The following is a 21,153-nucleotide window of genomic DNA, read 5'->3' as shown; positions in this document are numbered from 1 at the left end:
AACTTGTTTTATCGCATTCAGCGCGTCAAATTACGCCGGAAACGGTCGTCTTTGTTCTGATATTGCTCAAAACACGGAGTCGAATTCCGTTTGTTTGTTTCGTGGATATCGGTGAGTAACTTTTTTTCTATACATGCTAGCGACCTGAAACTTGTTTTATCGCATTTAGCGCGTCAAATTACGCCGGAAACGGTCGTCTTTGTTCTGATATTGCTGAAAACACGTAGTCGAATTCCGTTTGTTTGTTTCGTGGATATCGTTGAGTAACTTTTTTTCTATACATCCTAGCGACCTAAAACTTGTTTTATCGCATTCAGCGCGTCAAATTACGCCGGAAACGGTCGTCTTTGTTTCGATATTGCCTAAAACACGAAGTCGAATTCCGTTCGTTTGTTTCGTGGATATCGGTGAGTAACTTTTTTTCTATACATGCTAGCGACCTAAAACTTGTTTTATCGCATTCAGCGCGTCAAATTACGCCGGAAACGGCCGTCTTTGTTTTGATATTGCTCGAAACACGAAGTCGAAGTCCGTTTGTTTGTTTTTCAGATATCGGTTGGTAACTTTTTTTCTATACATGCTAGCGACCTAAAATTTGTTTTATCGCATTTAGCGCGTCAAATTACGCCGGAAACGGTCGTCTTTGTTCTGATATTGCTGAAAACACGGAGTCGAATTCCGTTTGTTTGTTTCGTGGATATCGTTGAGTAACTTTTTTTCTATACATCCTAGCGACCTAAAACTTGTTTTATCGCATTCAGCGCGTCAAATTACGCCGGAAACGGTCGTCTTTGTTTCGATATTGCCTAAAACACGAAGTCGAATTCCGTTCGTTTGTTTCGTGGATATCGGTGAGTAACTTTTTTTCTATACATGCTAGCGACCTAAAACTTGTTTTATCGCATTCAGCGCGTCAAATTACGCCGGAAACGGCCGTCTTTGTTTTGATATTGCTCGAAACACGAAGTCGAAGTCCGTTTGTTTGTTTTTCAGATATCGGTTGGTAACTTTTTTTCTATACATGCTAGCGACCTAAAATTTGTTTTATCGCATTTAGCGCGTCAAATTACGCCGGAAACGGTCGTCTTTGTTCTGATATTGCTGAAAACACGGAGTCGAATTCCGTTTGTTTGTTTCGTGGATATCGTTGAGTAACTTTTTTTCTATACATCCTAGCGACCTAAAACTTGTTTTATCGCATTCAGCGCGTCAAATTACGCCGGAAACGGTCGTCTTTGTTTCGATATTGCCTAAAACACGAAGTCGAATTCCGTTCGTTTGTTTCGTGGATATCGGTGAGTAACTTTTTTTCTATACATGCTAGCGACCTAAAACTTGTTTTATCGCATTCAGCGCGTCAAATTACGCCGGAAACGGCCGTCTTTGTTTTGATATTGCTCGAAACACGAAGTCGAAGTTCATTTGTTTGTTTTTCAGATATCGGTTGGTAACTTTTTTTCTATACATGCTAGCGACCTAAAACTTGTTTTATCGCATTCAGCGCGTCAAATTACGCCGGAAACGGTCGTCTTTGTTCTGATATTGCTCAAAACACGGAGTCGAATTCCGTTTGTTTGTTTCGTGGATATCGGTGAGTAACTTTTTTTCTATACATGCTAGCGACCTAAAACTTGTTTTATCGCATTCAGCGCGTCAAATTACGCCGGAAACGGCCGTCTTTGTTTCGATATTGCTCGAAACACGAAGTCGAAGTCCGTTTGTTTGTTTTTCAGATATCGGTTGGTAACTTTTTTTCTATACATGCTAGCGACCTAAAATTTGTTTTATCGCATTCAGCGCGTCAAATTACGCCGGAAACGGTCGTCTTTGTTCTGATATTGCTCAAAACACGGAGTCGAATTCCGTTTGTTTGTTTCGTGGATATCGGTGAGTAACTTTTTTTCTATACACGCTAGCGACCTAAAACTTGTTTTATCGCATTCAGCGCGTCAAATTACGCCGGAAACGGCCGTCTTTGTTTTGATATTGCTCGAAACACGAAGTCGAAGTCCGTTTGTTTGTTTTTCAGATATCGGTTAGTAACTTTTTTTCTATACATGCTAGCGACCTAAAACTTGTTTTATCGCATTCAGCGCGTCAAATTACGCCGGAAACGGTCGTCTTTGTTTTGATATTGCTTAAAACACGAAGTCGAATTCCGTTCGTTTGTTTTGTGGATATCGGTGAGTAACTTTTTTTCTATACATGCTAGCAACCTGAAACTTGTTTCATCGCATTCAGCGCGTCAAATTACGCCGGAAACGGTCGTCTTTGTTCTGATATTGCTGAAAACACGGAGTCGAATTCCGTTTGTTTGTTTCGTGGATATCGGTGAGTAACTTTTTTTCTATACATCCTAGCGACCTAAAACTTGTTTTATCGCATTCAGCGCGTCAAATTACGCCGGAAACGGTCGTCTTTGTTTTGATATTGCCTAAAACACGGAGTCGAATTCCGTTCGTTTGTTTTGTGGATATCGGTGAGTAACTTTTTTTCTATACATGCTAGCGACCTGAAACTTGTTTCATCGCATTCAGCGCGTCAAATTACGCCGGAAACGGTCGTCTTTGTTCTGATATTGCTGAAAACACGGAGTCGAATTCCGTTTGTTTGTTTCGTGGATATCGGTGAGTAACTTTTTTTCTATACATCCTAGCGACCTAAAACTTGTTTTATCGCATTCAGCGCGTCAAATTACGCCGGAAACGGTCGTCTTTGTTTTGCTATTGCCTAAAACACGAAGTAGAATTCCGTTCGTTTGTTTCGTGGATATCGGTGAGTAACTTTTTTTCTATACATGCTAGCGACCTAAAACTTGTTTTATCGCATTCAGCGCGTCAAATTACGCCGGAAACGGCCGTCTTTGTTTTGATATTGCTCGAAACACGAAGTCGAAGTCCGTTTGTTTGTTTTTCGGATATCGGTTGGTAACTTTTTTTCTATACATGCTAGCGACCTAAAACTTGTCTTATCGCATTCAGCGCGTCAAATTACGCCGGAAACGGTCGTCTTTGTTCTGATATTGCTCAAAACACGGAGTCGAATTCCGTTTGTTTGTTTCGTGGATATCGGTGAGTAACTTTTTTTCTATACACGCTAGCGACCTAAAACTTGTTTTATCGCATTCAGCGCGTCAAATTACGCCGGAAACGGCCGTCTTTGTTTTGATATTGCTCGAAACACGAAGTCGAAGTCCGTTTGTTTGTTTTTCAGATATCGGTTGGTAACTTTTTTTCTATACATGCTAGCGACCTAAAACTTGTTTTATCGCATTCAGCGCGTCAAATTACGCCGGGAACGGTCGTCTTTGTTTTGATATTGCTTAAAACACGAAGTCGAATTCCGTTCGTTTGTTTTGTGGATATCGGTGAGTAACTTTTTTTCTATACATGCTAGCGACCTGAAACTTGTTTCATCGCATTCAGCGCGTCAAATTACGCCGGAAACGGTCGTCTTTGTTCTGATATTGCTGAAAACACGGAGTCGAATTCCGTTTGTTTGTTTCGTGGATATCGGTGAGTAACTTTTTTTCTATACATCCTAGCGACCTAAAACTTGTTTTATCGCATTCAGCGCGTCAAATTACGCCGGAAACGGTCGTCTTTGTTTTGATATTGCCTAAAACACGAAGTAGAATTCCGTTCGTTTGTTTCGTGGATATCGGTGAGTAACTTTTTTTCTATACATGCTAGCGACCTAAAACTTGTTTTATCGCATTCAGCGCGTCAAATTACGCCGGAAACGGCCGTCTTTGTTTTGATATTGCTCGAAACACGAAGTCGAAGTCCGTTTGTTTGTTTTTCAGATATCGGTTGGTAACTTTTTTTCTATACATGCTAGCGACCTAAAACTTGTTTTATCGCATTCAGCGCGTCAAATTACGCCGGAAACGGTCGTCTTTGTTCTGATATTGCTTAAAACACGAAGTCGAATTCCGTTCGTTTGTTTTGTGGATATCGGTGAGTAACTTTTTTTCTATACATGCTAGCGACCTGAAACTTGTTTCATCGCATTCAGCGCGTCAAATTACGCCGGAAACGGTCGTCTTTGTTCTGATATTGCTGAAAACACGGAGTCGAATTCCGTTTGTTTGTTTCGTGGATATCGGTGAGTAACTTTTTTTCTATACATCCTAGCTACCTAAAACTTGTTTTATCGCATTCAGCGCGTCAAATTACGCCGGAAACGGTCGTCTTTGTTTTGATATTGCCTAAAACACGAAGTAGAATTCCGTTCGTTTGTTTCGTGGATATCGGTGAGTAACTTTTTTTCTATACATGCTAGCGACCTAAAACTTGTTTTATCGCATTCAGCGCGTCAAATTACGCCGAAAACGGCCGTCTTTGTTTTGATATTGCTCGAAACACGAAGTCGAAGTCCGTTTGTTTGTTTTTCAGATATCGGTTGGTAACTTTTTTTCTATACATGCTAGCGACCTAAAACTTGTTTTATCGCATTCAGCGCGTCAAATTACGCCGGAAACGGTCGTCTTTGTTCTGATATTGCTCAAAACACGGAGTCGAATTCCGTTTGTTTGTTTCGTGGATATCGTTGAGTAACTTCTTTTCTATACACGCTAGCGACCTAAAACTTGTTTTATCGCATTCAGCGCGTCAAATTACGCCGGAAACGGTCGTCTTTGTTCTGATATTGCTCAAAACACGGAGTCGAATTCCGTTTGTTTGTTTCGTGGATATCGGTGAGTAACTTTTTTTCTATACATGCTAGCGACCTAAAACTTGTTTTATCGCATTCAGCGCGTCAAATTACGCCGGAAACGGCCGTCTTTGTTTTGATATTGCTCGAAACACGAAGTCGAAGTCCGTTTGTTTGTTTTTCAGATATCGGTTGGTAACTTTTTTTCTATACATGCTAGCGACCTAAAACTTGTTTTATCGCATTCAGCGCGTCAAATTACGCCGGAAACGGTCGTCTTTGTTCTGATATTGCTCAAAACACGGAGTCGAATTCCGTTTGTTTGTTTCGTGGATATCGGTGAGTAACTTTTTTTCTATACACGCTAGCGACCTAAAACTTGTTTTATCGCATTCAGCGCGTCAAATTACGCCGAAAACGGCCGTCTTTGTTTTGATATTGCTCGAAACACGAAGTCGAAGTCCGTTTGTTTGTTTTTCAGATATCGGTTGGTAACTTTTTTTCTATACATGCTAGCGACCTAAAACTTGTTTTATCGCATTCAGCGCGTCAAATTACGCCGGAAACGGTCGTCTTTGTTCTGATATTGCTCAAAACACGGAGTCGAATTCCGTTTGTTTGTTTCGTGGATATCGTTGAGTAACTTCTTTTCTATACACGCTAGCGACCTAAAACTTGTTTTATCGCATTCAGCGCGTCAAATTACGCCGGAAACGGTCGTCTTTGTTCTGATATTGCTCAAAACACGGAGTCGAATTCCGTTTGTTTGTTTCGTGGATATCGGTGAGTAACTTTTTTTCTATACATGCTAGCGACCTAAAACTTGTTTTATCGCATTCAGCGCGTCAAATTACGCCGGAAACGGCCGTCTTTGTTTTGATATTGCTCGAAACACGAAGTCGAAGTCCGTTTGTTTGTTTTTCAGATATCGGTTGGTAACTTTTTTTCTATACATGCTAGCGACCTAAAACTTGTTTTATCGCATTCAGCGCGTCAAATTACGCCGGAAACGGTCGTCTTTGTTCTGATATTGCTCAAAACACGGAGTCGAATTCCGTTTGTTTGTTTCGTGGATATCGGTGAGTAACTTTTTTTCTATACACGCTAGCGACCTAAAACTTGTTTTATCGCATTCAGCGCGTCAAATTACGCCGGAAACGGCCGTCTTTGTTTTGATATTGCTCGAAACACGAAGTCGAAGTCCGTTTGTTTGTTTTTCAGATATCGGTTGGTAACTTTTTTTCTATACATGCTAGCGACCTAAAACTTGTTTTATCGCATTCAGCGCGTCAAATTACGCCGGAAACGGTCGTCTTTGTTCTGATATTGCTCAAAACACGGAGTCGAATTCCGTTTGTTTGTTTCGTGGATATCGGTGAGTAACTTTTTTTCTATACACGCTAGCGACCTAAAACTTGTTTTATCGCATTCAGCGCGTCAAATTACGCCGGAAACGGCCGTCTTTGTTTTGATATTGCTCGAAACACGAAGTCGAAGTCCGTTTGTTTGTTTTTCAGATATCGGTTGGTAACTTTTTTTCTATACATGCTAGCGACCTAAAACTTGTTTTATCGCATTCAGCGCGTCAAATTACGCCGGAAACGGTCGTCTTTGTTTTGATATTGCTTAAAACACGAAGTCGAATTCCGTTCGTTTGTTTTGTGGATATCGGTGAGTAACTTTTTTTCTATACATGCTAGCGACCTGAAACTTGTTTCATCGCATTCAGCGCGTCAAATTACGCCGGAAACGGTCGTCTTCGTTCTGATATTGCTGAAAACACGGAGTCGAATTCCGTTTGTTTGTTTCGTGGATATCGGTGAGTAACTTTTTTTCTATACATCCTAGCGACCTAAAACTTGTTTTATCGCATTCAGCGCGTCAAATTACGCCGGAAACGGTCGTCTTTGTTTTGATATTGCTCGAAACACGAAGTCGAAGTCCGTTTGTTTGTTTTTCAGATATCGGTTGGTAACTTTTTTTCTATACATGCTAGCGACCTAAAACTTGTTTTATCGCATTCAGCGCGTCAAATTACGCCGGAAACGGTCGTCTTTGTTCTGATATTGCTTAAAACACGAAGTCGAATTCCGTTCGTTTGTTTTGTGGATATCGGTGAGTAACTTTTTTTCTATACATGCTAGCGACCTGAAACTTGTTTCATCGCATTCAGCGCGTCAAATTACGCCGGAAACGGTCGTCTTTGTTCTGATATTGCTGAAAACACGGAGTCGAATTCCGTTTGTTTGTTTCGTGGATATCGGTGAGTAACTTTTTTTCTATACATCCTGGCTACCTAAAACTTGTTTTATCGCATTCAGCGCGTCAAATTACGCCGGAAACGGTCGTCTTTGTTTTGATATTGCCTAAAACACGAAGTAGAATTCCGTTCGTTTGTTTCGTGGATATCGGTGAGTAACTTTTTTTCTATACATGCTAGCGACCTAAAACTTGTTTTATCGCATTCAGCGCGTCAAATTACGCCGGAAACGGCCGTCTTTGTTTTGATATTGCTCGAAACACGAAGTCGAATTCCGTTTGTTTGTTTCGTGGATATCGGTGAGTAACTTTTTTTCTATACATCCTAGCTACCTAAAACTTGTTTTATCGCATTCAGCGCGTCAAATTACGCCGGAAACGGTCGTCTTTGTTTTGATATTGCCTAAAACACGAAGTAGAATTCCGTTCGTTTGTTTCGTGGATATCGGTGAGTAACTTTTTTTCTATACATGCTAGCGACCTAAAACTTGTTTTATCGCATTCAGCGCGTCAAATTACGCCGGAAACGGCCGTCTTTGTTTTGATATTGCTCGAAACACGAAGTCGAAGTCCGTTTGTTTGTTTTTCAGATATCGGTTAGTAACTTTTTTTCTATACATGCTAGCGACCTCAAACTTGTTTTATCGCATTCAGCGCGTCAAATTACGCCGGAAACGGTCGTCTTTGTTCTGATATTGCTCAAAACACGGAGTCGAATTCCGTTTGTTTGTTTCGTGGATATCGGTGAGTAACTTCTTTTCTATACACGCTTGCGACCTAAAACTTGTTTTATCGCATTCAGCGCGTCAAATTACGCCGGAAACGGTCGTCTTTGTTCTGATATTGCTCAAAACACGGAGTCGAATTCCGTTTGTTTGTTTCGTGGATATCGGTGAGTAACTTTTTTTCTATACATGCTAGCGACCTAAAACTTGTTTTATCGCATTCAGCGCGTCAAATTACGCCGGAAACGGCCGTCTTTGTTTTGATATTGCTCGAAACACGAAGTCGAAGTCCGTTTGTTTGTTTTTCAGATATCGGTTGGTAACTTTTTTTCTATACATGCTAGCGACCTAAAACTTGTTTTATCGCATTCAGCGCGTCAAATTACGCCGGAAACGGTCGTCTTTGTTCTGATATTGCTCAAAACACGGAGTCGAATTCCGTTTGTTTGTTTCGTGGATATCGGTGAGTAACTTTTTTTCTATACACGCTAGCGACCTAAAACTTGTTTTATCGCATTCAGCGCGTCAAATTACGCCGGAAACGGCCGTCTTTGTTTTGATATTGCTCGAAACACGAAGTCGAAGTCCGTTTGTTTGTTTTTCAGATATCGGTTGGTAACTTTTTTTCTATACATGCTAGCGACCTAAAACTTGTTTTATCGCATTCAGCGCGTCAAATTACGCCGGAAACGGTCGTCTTTGTTCTGATATTGCTCAAAACACGGAGTCGAATTCCGTTTGTTTGTTTCGTGGATATCGGTGAGTAACTTTTTTTCTATACACGCTAGCGACCTAAAACTTGTTTTATCGCATTCAGCGCGTCAAATTACGCCGGAAACGGCCGTCTTTGTTTTGATATTGCTCGAAACACGAAGTCGAAGTCCGTTTGTTTGTTTTTCAGATATCGGTTGGTAACTTTTTTTCTATACATGCTAGCGACCTAAAACTTGTTTTATCGCATTCAGCGCGTCAAATTACGCCGGAAACGGTCGTCTTTGTTTTGATATTGCTTAAAACACGAAGTCGAATTCCGTTCGTTTGTTTTGTGGATATCGGTGAATAACTTTTTTTCTATACATGCTAGCGACCTGAAACTTGTTTCATCGCATTCAGCGCGTCAAATTACGCCGGAAACGGTCGTCTTTGTTCTGATATTGCTAAAAACACGGAGTCGAATTCCGTTTGTTTGTTTCGTGGATATCGGTGAGTAACTTTTTTTCTATACATCCTAGCGACCTAAAACTTGTTTTATCGCATTCAGCGCGTCAAATTACGCCGGAAACGGTCGTCTTTGTTTTGATATTGCTCGAAACACGAAGTCGAAGTCCGTTTGTTTGTTTTTCAGATATCGGTTGGTAACTTTTTTTCTATACATGCTAGCGACCTAAAACTTGTTTTATCGCATTCAGCGCGTCAAATTACGCCGGAAACGGTCGTCTTTGTTCTGATATTGCTTAAAACACGAAGTCGAATTCCGTTCGTTTGTTTTGTGGATATCGGTGAGTAACTTTTTTTCTATACATGCTAGCGACCTGAAACTTGTTTTATCGCATTCAGCGCGTCAAATTACGCCGGAAACGGCCGTCTTTGTTTTGATATTGCTCGAAACACGAAGTCGAAGTCCGTTTGTTTGTTTTTCAGATATCGGTTGGTAACTTTTTTTCTATACATGCTAGCGACCTGAAACTTGTTTCATCGCATTCAGCGCGTCAAATTACGCCGGAAACGGTCGTCTTTGTTCTGATATTGCTGAAAACACGGAGTCGAATTCCGTTTGTTTGTTTCGTGGATATCGGTGAGTAACTTTTTTTCTATACATCCTAGCTACCTAAAACTTGTTTTATCGCATTCAGCGCGTCAAATTACGCCGGAAACGGTCGTCTTTGTTTTGATATTGCCTAAAACACGAAGTAGAATTCCGTTCGTTTGTTTCGTGGATATCGGTGAGTAACTTTTTTTCTATACATGCTAGCGACCTAAAACTTGTTTTATCGCATTCAGCGCGTCAAATTACGCCGGAAACGGCCGTCTTTGTTTTGATATTGCTCGAAACACGAAGTCGAAGTCCGTTTGTTTGTTTTTCAGATATCGGTTGGTAACTTTTTTTCTATACATGCTAGCGACCTAAAACTTGTTTTATCGCATTCAGCGCGTCAAATGACGCCGGAAACGGTCGTCTTTGTTCTGATATTGCTCAAAACACGGAGTCGAATTCCGTTTGTTTGTTTCGTGGATATCGGTGAGTAACTTCTTTTCTATACACGCTAGCGACCTAAAACTTGTTTTATCGCATTCAGCGCGTCAAATTACGCCGGGAACGGTCGTCTTTGTTCTGATATTGCTCAAAACACGGAGTCGAATTCCGTTTGTTTGTTTCGTGGATATCGGTGAGTAACTTTTTTTCTATACATGCTAGCGACCTAAAACTTGTTTTATCGCATTCAGCGCGTCAAATTACGCCGGAAACGGCCGTCTTTGTTTTGATATTGCTCGAAACACGAAGTCGAAGTCCGTTTGTTTGTTTCGTGGATATCGGTGAGTAACTTCTTTTCTATACACGCTAGCGACCTTAAACTTGTTTTATCGCATTCAGCGCGTCAAATTACGCCGGAAACGTTCGTCTTTGTTCTGATATTGCTCAAAACACGGGGTCGAATTCCGTTTGTTTGTTTCGTGGATATCGGTGAGTAACTTCTTTTCTATACACGCTAGCGACCTAAAACTTGTTTTATCGCATTCAGCGCGTCAAATTACGCCGGAAACGGTCGTCTTTGTTCTGATATTGCTCAAAACACGGAGTCGAATTCCGTTTGTTTGTTTCGTGGATATCGGTGAGTAACTTTTTTTCTATACACGCTAGCAACCTGAAACTTGTTTTATCGCATTCAGCGCGTCAAATTACGCCGGAAACGGTCGTCTTTGTTTTGATATTGCTTAAAACACGAAGTCGAATTCCGTTCGTTTGTTTTGTGGATATCGGTGAGTAACTTTTTTTCTATACATGCTAGCGACCTGAAACTTGTTTCATCGCATTCAGCGCGTCAAATTACGCCGGAAACGGGCGTCTTTGTTCTGATATTGCTGAAAACACGGAGTCGAATTCCGTTTGTTTGTTTCGTGGATATCGGTGAGTAACTTTTTTTCTATACATCCTAGCGACCTAAAACTTGTTTTATCGCATTCAGCGCGTCAAATTACGCCGGAAACGGTCGTCTTTGTTTTGATATTGCCTAAAACACGAAGTCGAATTCCGTTCGTTTGTTTCGTGGATATCGGTGAGTAACTTTTTTTCTATACATGCTAGCGACCTAAAACTTGTTTTATCGCATTCAGCGCGTCAAATTACGCCGGAAACGGCCGTCTTTGTTTTGATATTGCTCGAAACACGAAGTCGAAGTCCGTTTGTTTGATTTTCAGATATCGGTTGGTAACTTTTTTTCTATACATGCTAGCGACCTAAAACTTGTTTTATCGCATTCAGCGCGTCAAATTACGCCGGAAACGGTCGTCTTTGTTCTGATATTGCTCAAAACACGGAGTCGAATTCCGTTTGTTTGTTTCGTGGATATCGGTGAGTAACTTCTTTTCTATACACGCTAGCGACCTAAAACTTGTTTTATCGCATTCAGCGCGTCAAATTACGCCGGAAACGGTCGTCTTTGTTCTGATATTGCTCAAAACACGGGGTCGAATTCCGTTTGTTTGTTTCGTGGATATCGGTTGGTAACTTTTTTTCTATACATGCTAGCGACCTAAAACTTGTTTTATCGCATTCAGCGCGTCAAATTACGCCGGAAACGGTCGTCTTTGTTCTGATATTGCTCAAAACACGGAGTCGAATTCCGTTTGTTTGTTTCGTGGATATCGGTGAGTAACTTCTTTTCTATACACGCTAGCGACCTAAAACTTGTTTTATCGCATTCAGCGCGTCAAATTACGCCGGAAACGGTCGTCTTTGTTCTGATATTGCTCAAAACACGGAGTCGAATTCCGTTTGTTTGTTTCGTGGATATCGGTGAGTAACTTTTTTTCTATACACGCTAGCGACCTGAAACTTGTTTTATCGCATTCAGCGCGTCAAATTACGCCGGAACCGGTCGTCTTTGTTCTGATATTGCTCAAAACACGGAGTCGAATTCCGTTTGTTTGTTTCGTGGATATCGGTGAGTAACTTTTTTTCTATACACGCTGGCGACCTAAAACTTGTTTTATCGCATTCAGCGCGTCAAATTACGCCGGAAACGGTCGTCTTTGTTCTGATATTGCTCAAAACACGGAGTCGAATTCCGTTTGTTTGTTTCGTGGATATCGGTGAGTAACTTTTTTTCTATACACGCTGGCGACCTAAAACTTGTTTTATCGCATTCAGCGCGTCAAATTACGCCGGAAACGGTCGTCTTTGTTCTGATATTGCTCAAAACACGGAGTCGAATTCCGTTTGTTTGTTTCGTGGATATCGGTGAGTAACTTCTTTTCTATACACGCTAGCGACCTAAAACTTGTTTTATCGCATTCAGCGCGTCAAATTACGCCGGAAACGGTCGTCTTTGTTCTGATATTGCTCAAAACACGGGGTCGAATTCCGTTTGTTTGTTTCGTGGATATCGGTTGGTAACTTTTTTTCTATACATGCTAGCGACCTAAAACTTGTTTTATCGCATTCAGCGCGTCAAATTACGCCGGAAACGGTCGTCTTTGTTCTGATATTGCTCAAAACACGGAGTCGAATTCCGTTTGTTTGTTTCGTGGATATCGGTGAGTAACTTCTTTTCTATACACGCTAGCGACCTAAAACTTGTTCTATCGCATTCAGCGCGTCAAATTACGCCGGAAACGGTCGTCTTTGTTCTGATATTGCTCAAAACACGGAGTCGAATTCCGTTTGTTTGTTTCGTGGATATCGGTGAGTAACTTTTTTTCTATACACGCTAGCGACCTGAAACTGGTTTTATCGCATTCAGCGCGTCAAATTACGCCGGAACCGGTCGTCTTTGTTCTGATATTGCTCAAAACACGGAGTCGAATTCCGTTCGTTTGTTCCGTGGATATCGGTGAGTAACTTTTTTTCTATACACGCTGGCGACCTAAAACTTGTTTTATCGCATTCAGCGCGTCAAAATTCGCCGGAAACGGTCGTCTTTGTTCTGATATTGCTCAAAACACGGAGTCGAATTCCGTTTGTTTGTTTCGTGGATATCGGTGAGTAACTTTTTTTCTATACATCCTAGCGACCTGAAACTTGTTTTATCGCATTCAGCGCGTCAAATTACGCCGGAAACGGTCGTCTTTGTTTTGATATTGCTCAAAACACGAAGTCGAATTCCGTTTGTTTGTTTCGTGGATATCGTCGAGTAACTTTTTTTCTATACATGCTAGCGACCTAAAACTTGTTTTATCGCATTCAGCGCGTCAAATTACGCCGGAAACGGTCGTCTTTGTTTTGATATTGCTCAAAACACGGAGACGAATTCCGTTTGTTTGTTTCGTGGATATCGGTGAGTAACTTTTTTTCTATACATGCTAGCGACCTAAAACTTGTTTTATCGCATTCAGCGCGTCAAATTACGCCGAAAACGGTCGTCTTTGTTCTGATATTGCTGAAAACACGGAGTCGAATTCCGTTTGTTTGTTTCGTGGATATCGGTGAGTAACTTTTTTTCTATACATCCTAGCGACCTAAAACTTGTTTTATCGCATTCAGCGCGTCAAATTACGCCGGAAACGGTCGTCTTTGTTTTGATATTGCCTAAAACACGAAGTCGAATTCCGTTCGTTTGTTTCGTGGATATCGGTGAGTAACTTTTTTTCTATACATGCTAGCGACCTAAAACTTGTTTTATCGCATTCAGCGCGTCAAATTACGCCGGAAACGGCCGTCTTTGTTTTGATATTGCTCGAAACACGAAGTCGAAGTCCGTTTGTTTGTTTTTCAGATATCGGTTGGTAACTTTTTTTCTATACATGCTAGCGACCTAAAAGTTGTTTTATCGCATTCAGCGCGTCAAATTACGCCGGAAACGGTCGTCTTTGTTCTGATATTGCTCAAAACACGGAGTCGAATTCCGTTTGTTTGTTTCGTGGATATCGGTGAGTAACTTTTTTTCTATACATCCTAGCGACCTAAAACTTGTTTTATCGCATTCAGCGCGTCAAATTACGCCGGAAACGGCCGTCTTTGTTTTGATATTGCTCGATAGACGAAGTCGGAGTCCGTTTGTTTGTTTTTCAGATATCGGTTAGTAACTTTTTTTTTATACATGCTAGCGACCTAAAACTTGTTCTATCGCATTCAGCGCGTCAAATTACGCCGGAAACGGTCGTCTTTGTTCTGATATTGCTCAAAACACGGAGTCGAATTCCGTTTGTTCGTTTCGTGGATATCGGTGAGTAACTTTTTTTCTATACATGCTAGCGACCTGAAACCTGTTTTATCGCATTCATCGCGTCAAATTACGCCAAAAACGGTGGTCTTTGTTTCGATATTGCTTAAAACACGAAGTCGAATTCCGTTCGTTTGTTTCGTGGATATCGGTGAGTAACTTTTTTTCTATACATGCTAGCGACCTAGAACTTGTTTTATCGCATCCAGCGCGTCAAATTACGCCGGAAACGGTCGTCTTTGTTTTGATATTGCTTGAAACACGAAGTCGAATTCCGTTCGTTTGTTTCGTGGATATCGGTGAGTAACTTTTTTTCTATACATGCTAGCGACCTAAAAGTTGTTTTATCGCATTCAGCGCGTCAAATTACGCCGGAAACGGTCGTCTTTGTTCTGATATTGCTTGAAACACGAAGTCGAATTCCGTTTGTTTGTTTCGTGGATATCGTCGAGTAACTTTTTTTCTATACATCCTAGCGACCGAAAACTTGTTTTATCGCATTCAGCGCGTCAAATTACGCCGGAAACGGTCGTCTTTGTTTTGATATTGCTCAAAACACGGAGACGAATTCCGTTTGTTTGTTTCGTGGATATCGGTGAGTAACTTTTTTTCTATACATGCTAGCGACCTAAAACTTGTTTTATCGCATTCAGCGCGTCAAATTACGCCGGAAACGGTCGTCTTTGTTTTGATATTGCTTGAAACACGAAGTCGAATTCCGTTCGTTTGTTTCGTGGATATCGGTGAGTAACTTTTTTTCTATACATGCTAGCGACCTAAAACTTGTTTTATTGCATTCAGCGCGTCAAATCACGCCGGAAACGGTCGTCTTTGTTTTGATATTGCTCAAAACACGGAGTCGAATTCCGTTTGTTTGTTTCGTAAATATCGGTGAGTAACTTTTTTTCTATACATCTTAGCGAACTAAAACTTGTTTTATCGCATTCAGCGCGTCAAATTACGCCGGAAACGGTCGTCTTTGTTCTGATATTGCTCAAAACACGGAGTCGAATTCCGTTTGTTTGTTTCGTGGATATCGGTGAGTAACTTCTTTTCTATACACGCTAGCGACCTAAAACTTGTTTTATCGCATTCAGCGCGTCAAATTACGCCGGAAACGGTCGTCTTTGTTCTGATATTGCTCAAAACACGGAGTCGAATTCCGTTTGTTTGTTTCGTGGATATCGGTGAGTAACTTTTTTTCTATACACGCTAGCGACCTGAAACTTGTTTTATCGCATGCAGCGCGTCAAATTACGCCGGAAACGGTCGTCTTTGTTCTGATATTGCTCAAAACACGGAGTCGAATTCCGTTTGTTTGTTTCGTGGATATCGGTGAGTAACTTTTTTTCTATACACGCTAGCGACCTAAAACTTGTTTTATCGCATTCAGCGCGTCAAATTACGCCGGAAACGGTCGTCTTTGTTCTGATATTGCTCAAAACACGGAGTCGAATTCCGTTTGTTTGTTTCGTGGATATCGGTGAGTAACTTTTTTTCTATACATGCTAGCGACCTAAAACTTGTTTTATCGCATTCAGCGCGTCAAATTACGCCGGAAACGGCCGTCTTTGTTTTGATATTGCTCGATAGACGAAGTCGGAGTCCGTTTGTTTGTTTTTCAGATATCGGTTAGTAACTTTTTTTTTATACATGCTAGCGACCTAAAACTTGTTCTATCGCATTCAGCGCGTCAAATTACGCCGGAAACGGTCGTCTTTGTTCTGATATTGCTCAAAACACGGAGTCGAATTCCGTTTGTTTGTTTCGTGGATATCGGTGAGTAACTTTTTTTCTATACATGCTAGCGACCTGAAACCTGTTTTATCGCATTCAGCGCGTCAAATTACGCCAAAAACGGTGGTCTTTGTTTCGATATTGCTTAAAACACGAAGTCAAATTCCGTTCGTTTGTTTCGTGGATATCGGTGAGTAACTTTTTTCCTATACATGCTAGCGACCTAGAACTTGTTTTATCGCATTCAGCGCGTCAATTTACGCCGGAAACGGTCGTCTTTGTTTTGATATTGCTTGAAACACGAAGTCGAATTCCGTTCGTTTGTTTCGTGGATATCGGTGAGTAACTTTTTTTCTATACATGCTAGCGACCTAAAAGTTGTTTTATCGCATTCAGCGCGTCAAATTACGCCGGAAACGGTCGTCTTTGTTCTGATATTGCTCAAAACACGAAGTCGAATTCCGTTTGTTTGTTCCGTGGATATCGGTGAGTAACTTTTTTTCTATACATCCTAGCGACCTAAAACTTGTTTTATCGCATTCAGCGCGTCAAATTACGCCGGAAACGGTCGTCTTTGTTTTGATATTGCTCAAAACACGGAGACGAATTCCGTTTGTTTGTTTCGTGGATATCGGTGAGTAACTTTTTTTCTATACATGCTAGCGACCTAAAACTTGTTTTATCGCATTCAGCGCGTCAAATTACGCCGAAAACGGTCGTCTTTGTTCTGATATTGCTGAAAACACGGAGTCGAATTCCGTTTGTTTGTTTCGTGGATATCGGTGAGTAACTTCTTTTCTATACATCCTAGCGATCTAAAACTTGTTTTATCGCATTCAGCGCGTCAAATTACGCCGGAAACGGTCGTCTTTGTTTTGATATTGCTTAAAACACGAAGTCGAATTCCGTTCGTTTGTTTCGTGGATATCGGTGAGTAACTTTTTTTCTATACATGCTAGCGACCTAAAACTTGTTTTATTGCATTCAGCGCGTCAAATCACGCCGGAAACGGTCGTCTTTGTTCTGATATTGCTCAAAACACGGAGTCGAATTCCGTTTGTTTGTTTCGTAAATATCGGTGAGTAACTTTTTTTCTATACATCCTAGCGACCTAAAACTTGTTTTATCGCATTCAGCGCGTCAAATTACGCCGGAAACGGTCGTCTTTGTTTTGATATTGCTTGAAACACGAAGTCGAATTCCGTTCGTTTGTTTCGTGGATATCGGTGAGTAACTTTTTTTCTATACATGCTAGCGACCTAAAACTTGTTTTATCGCATTCAGCGCGTCAAATTACGCCGGAAACGGTCGTCTTTGTTCTGATATTGCTCAAAACACGGAGTCGAATTCCGTTTGTTTGTTTCGTAAATATCGGTGAGTAACTTTTTTTCTATACATCCTAGCGACCTAAAACTTGTTTTATCGCATTCAGCGCGTCAAATTACGCCGGAAACGGTCGTCTCTGTTTTGATATTGCTTGAAACACGAAGTCGAATTCCGTTCGTTTGTTTCGTGGATATCGGTGAGTAACTTTTTTTCTATACATGCTAGCGACCTGAAACTTGTTTTATCGCATTCAGCGCGTCAAATTACGCCGGAAACGGTCGTCTTTGTTCTGATATTGCTCAAAACACGGAGTCGAATTCCGTTTGTTTGTTTCGTAAATATCGGTGAGTAACTTTTTTTCTATACATCCTAGCGACCTAAAACTTGTCTTATCGCATTCAGCGCGTCAAATTACGCCGGAAACGGTCGTCTTTGTTTTGATATTGCTTGAAACACGAAGTCGAATTCCGTTCGTTTGTTTCGTGGATATCGGTGAGTAACTTTTTTTCTATACATGCTAGCGACCTAAAACTTGTTTTATCGCATTCAGCGCGTCAAATTACGCCGGAAACGGCCGTCTTTGTTTTGATATTGCTCGATAGACGAAGTCGGAGTCCGTTTGTTTGTTTTTCAGATATCGGTTGGTAACTTTTTTTTTATACATGCTAGCGACCTAAAACTTGTTTTATCGCATTCAGCGCGTCAAATTACGCCGGAAACGGTCGTCTTTGTTCTGATATTGCTGAAAACACGGAGTCGAATTCCGTTTGTTTGTTTCGTGGATATCGGTGAGTAACTTTTTTTCTATACATCCTAGCGACCTAAAACTTGTTTTATCGCATTCAGCGCGTCAAATTACGCCGGAAACGGTCGTCTTTGTTTTGATATTGCTTAAAACACGAAGTCGAATTCCGTTCGTTTGTTTCGTGGATATCGGTGAGTAACTTTTTTTCTATACATGCTAGCGACCTAAAACTTGTTTTATTGCATTCAGCGCGTCAAATCACGCCGGAAACGGTCGTCTTTGTTCTGATATTGCTCAAAACACGGAGTCGAATTCCGTTTGTTTGTTTCGTAAATATCGGTGAGTAACTTTTTTTCTATACATCCTAGCGACCTAAAACTTGTTTTATCGCATTCAGCGCGTCAAATTACGCCGGAAACGGTCGTCTTTGTTTTGATATTGCTTGAAACACGAAGTCGAATTCCGTTCGTTTGTTTCGTGGATATCGGTAAGTAACTTTTTTTCTATACATGCTAGCGACCTAAAACTTGTTCTATCGCATTCAGCGCGTCAAATTACGCCGGAAACGGCCGTCTTTGTTTTGATATTGCTCGATAGACGAAGTCGGAGTCCGTTTGTTTGTTTTTCAGATATCGGTTGGTAACTTTTTTTTTATACATGCTAGCGACCTAAAACTTGTTTTATCGCATTCAGCGCGTCAAATTACGCCGGAAACGGTCGTCTTTGTTCTGATATTGCTGAAAACACGGAGTCGAATTCCGTTTGTTTGTTTCGTGGATATCGGTGAGTAACTTTTTTTCTATACATCCTAGCGACCTAAAACTTGTTCTATCGCATTCAGCGCGTCAAATTACGCCGGAAACGGCCGTCTTTGTTTTGATATTGCTCGATAGACGAAGTCGGAGTCCGTTTGTTTGTTTTTCAGATATCGGTTGGTAACTTTTTTTTTATACATGCTAGCGACCTAAAACTTGTTTTATCGCATTCAGCGCGTCAAATTACGCCGGAAACGGTCGTCTTTGTTCTGATATTGCTGAAAACACGGAGTCGAATTCCGTTTGTTTGTTTCGTGGATATCGGTGAGTAACTTTTTTTCTATACATCCTAGCGACCTAAAACTTGTTTTATCGCATTCAGCGCGTCAAATCACGCCGGAAACGGTCGTCTTTGTTCTGATATTGCTCAAAACACGGAGTCGAATTCCGTTTGTTTGTTTCGTAAATATCGGTGAGTAACTTTTTTTCTATACATCCTAGCGACCTAAAACTTGTCTTATCGCATTCAGCGCGTCAAATTACGCCGGAAACGGTCGTCTTTGTTTTGATATTGCTTGAAACACGAAGTCGAATTCCGTTCGTTTGTTTCGTGGATATCGGTGAGTAACTTTTTTTCTATACATGCTAGCGACCTAAAACTTGTTTTATCGCATTCAGCGCGTCAAATTACGCCAAAAACGGTGGTCTTTGTTTCGATATTGCTTAAAACACGAAGTCAAATTCCGTTTGTTTGTTTCGTGGATATCGGTGAGTAACTTTTTTCCTATACATGCTAGCGACCTAGAACTTGTTTTATCGCATTCAGCGCGTCAAATTACGCCGGAAACGGTCGTCTTTGTTTTGATATTGCTTGAAACACGAAGTCGAATTCCGTTCGTTTGTTTCGTGGATATCGGTGAGTAACTTTTTTTCTATACATGCTAGCGACCTAAAAGTTGTTTCATCGCATTCAGCGCGTCAAATTACGCCGGAAACGGTCGTCTTTGTTCTGATATTGCTCAAAACACGAAGTCGAATTCCGTTTGTTTGTTCCGTGGATATCGGTGAGTAACTTTTTTTCTATACATCCTAGCGACCTAAAACTTGTTTTATCGCATTCAGCGCGTCAAATTACGCCGGAAACGGTCGTCTTTGTTTTGATATTGCTCAAAACACGGAGACGAATTTCGTTTGTTTGTTTCGTGGATATCGGTGAGTAACTTTTTTTCTATACATGCTAGCGACCTAAAACTTGTTTTATCGCATTCAGCGCGTCAAATTACGCCGAAAACGGTCGTCTTTGTTCTGATATTGCTGAAAACACGGAGTCGAATTCCGTTTGTTTGTTTCGTGGATATCGGTGAGTAACTTCTTTTCTATACATCCTAGCGATCTAAAACTTGTTTTATCGCATTCAGCGCGTCAAATTACGCCGGAAACGGTCGTCTTTGTTTTGATATTGCTTAAAACACGAAGTCGAATTCCGTTCGTTTGTTTCGTGGATATCGGTGAGTAACTTTTTTTCTATACATGCTAGCGACCTAAAACTTGTTTTATTGCATTCAGCGCGTCAAATCACGCCGGAAACGGTCGTCTTTGTTCTGATATTGCTCAAAACACGGAGTCGAATTCCGTTTGTTTGTTTCGTAAATATCGGTGAGTAACTTTTTTTCTATACATCCTAGCGACCTAAAACTTGTTTTATCGCATTCAGCGCGTCAAATTACGCCGGAAACGGTCGTCTTTGTTTTGATATTGCTTGAAACACGAAGTCGAATTCCGTTCGTTTGTTTCGTGGATATCGGTAAGTAACTTTTTTTCTATACATGCTAGCGACCTAAAACTTGTTTTATCGCATTCAGCGCGTCAAATTACGCCGGAAACGGTCGTCTTTGTTCTGATATTGCTGAAAACACGGAGTCGAATTCCGTTTGTTTGTTTCGTGGATATCGGTGAGTAACTTCTTTTCTATACATCCTAGCGATCTAAAACTTGTTTTATCGCATTCAGCGCGTCAAATTACGCCGGAAACGGTCGTCTTTGTTTTGATATTGCTTAAAACACGAAGTCGAATTCCGTTCGTTTGTTTCGTGGATATCGGTGAGTAACTTTTTTTCTATACATGCTAGCGACCTAAAACTTGTTTTATTGCATTCAGCGCGTCAAATCACGCCGGAAACGGTCGTCTTTGTTCTGATATTGCTCAAAACACGGAGTCGAATTCCGTTTGTTTGTTTCGTAAATATCGGTGAGTAACTTTTTTTCTATACATCCTAGCGACCTAAAACTTGTTTTATCGCATTCAGCGCGTCAAATTACGCCGGAAACGGTCGTCTTTGTTTTGATATTGCTTGAAACACGAAGTCGAATTCCGTTCGTTTGTTTCGTGGATATCGGTAAGTAACTTTTTTTCTATACATGCTAGCGACCTAAAACTTGTTTTATCGCATTCAGCGCGTCAAATTACGCCGGAAACGGTCGTCTTTGTTCTGATATTGCTCAAAACACGGAGTCGAATTCCGTTTGTTTGTTTCGTAAATATCGGTGAGTAACTTTTTTTCTATACATCC

Source organism: Diprion similis, chromosome 4 (genome assembly GCF_021155765.1).
Source record: "Diprion similis isolate iyDipSimi1 chromosome 4, iyDipSimi1.1, whole genome shotgun sequence".
Lineage (NCBI taxonomy): Eukaryota > Metazoa > Arthropoda > Insecta > Hymenoptera > Diprionidae > Diprion > Diprion similis.
The sequence above is the reverse complement of the archived record's forward strand: the minus strand, read 5'-3'. Positions refer to the sequence as shown.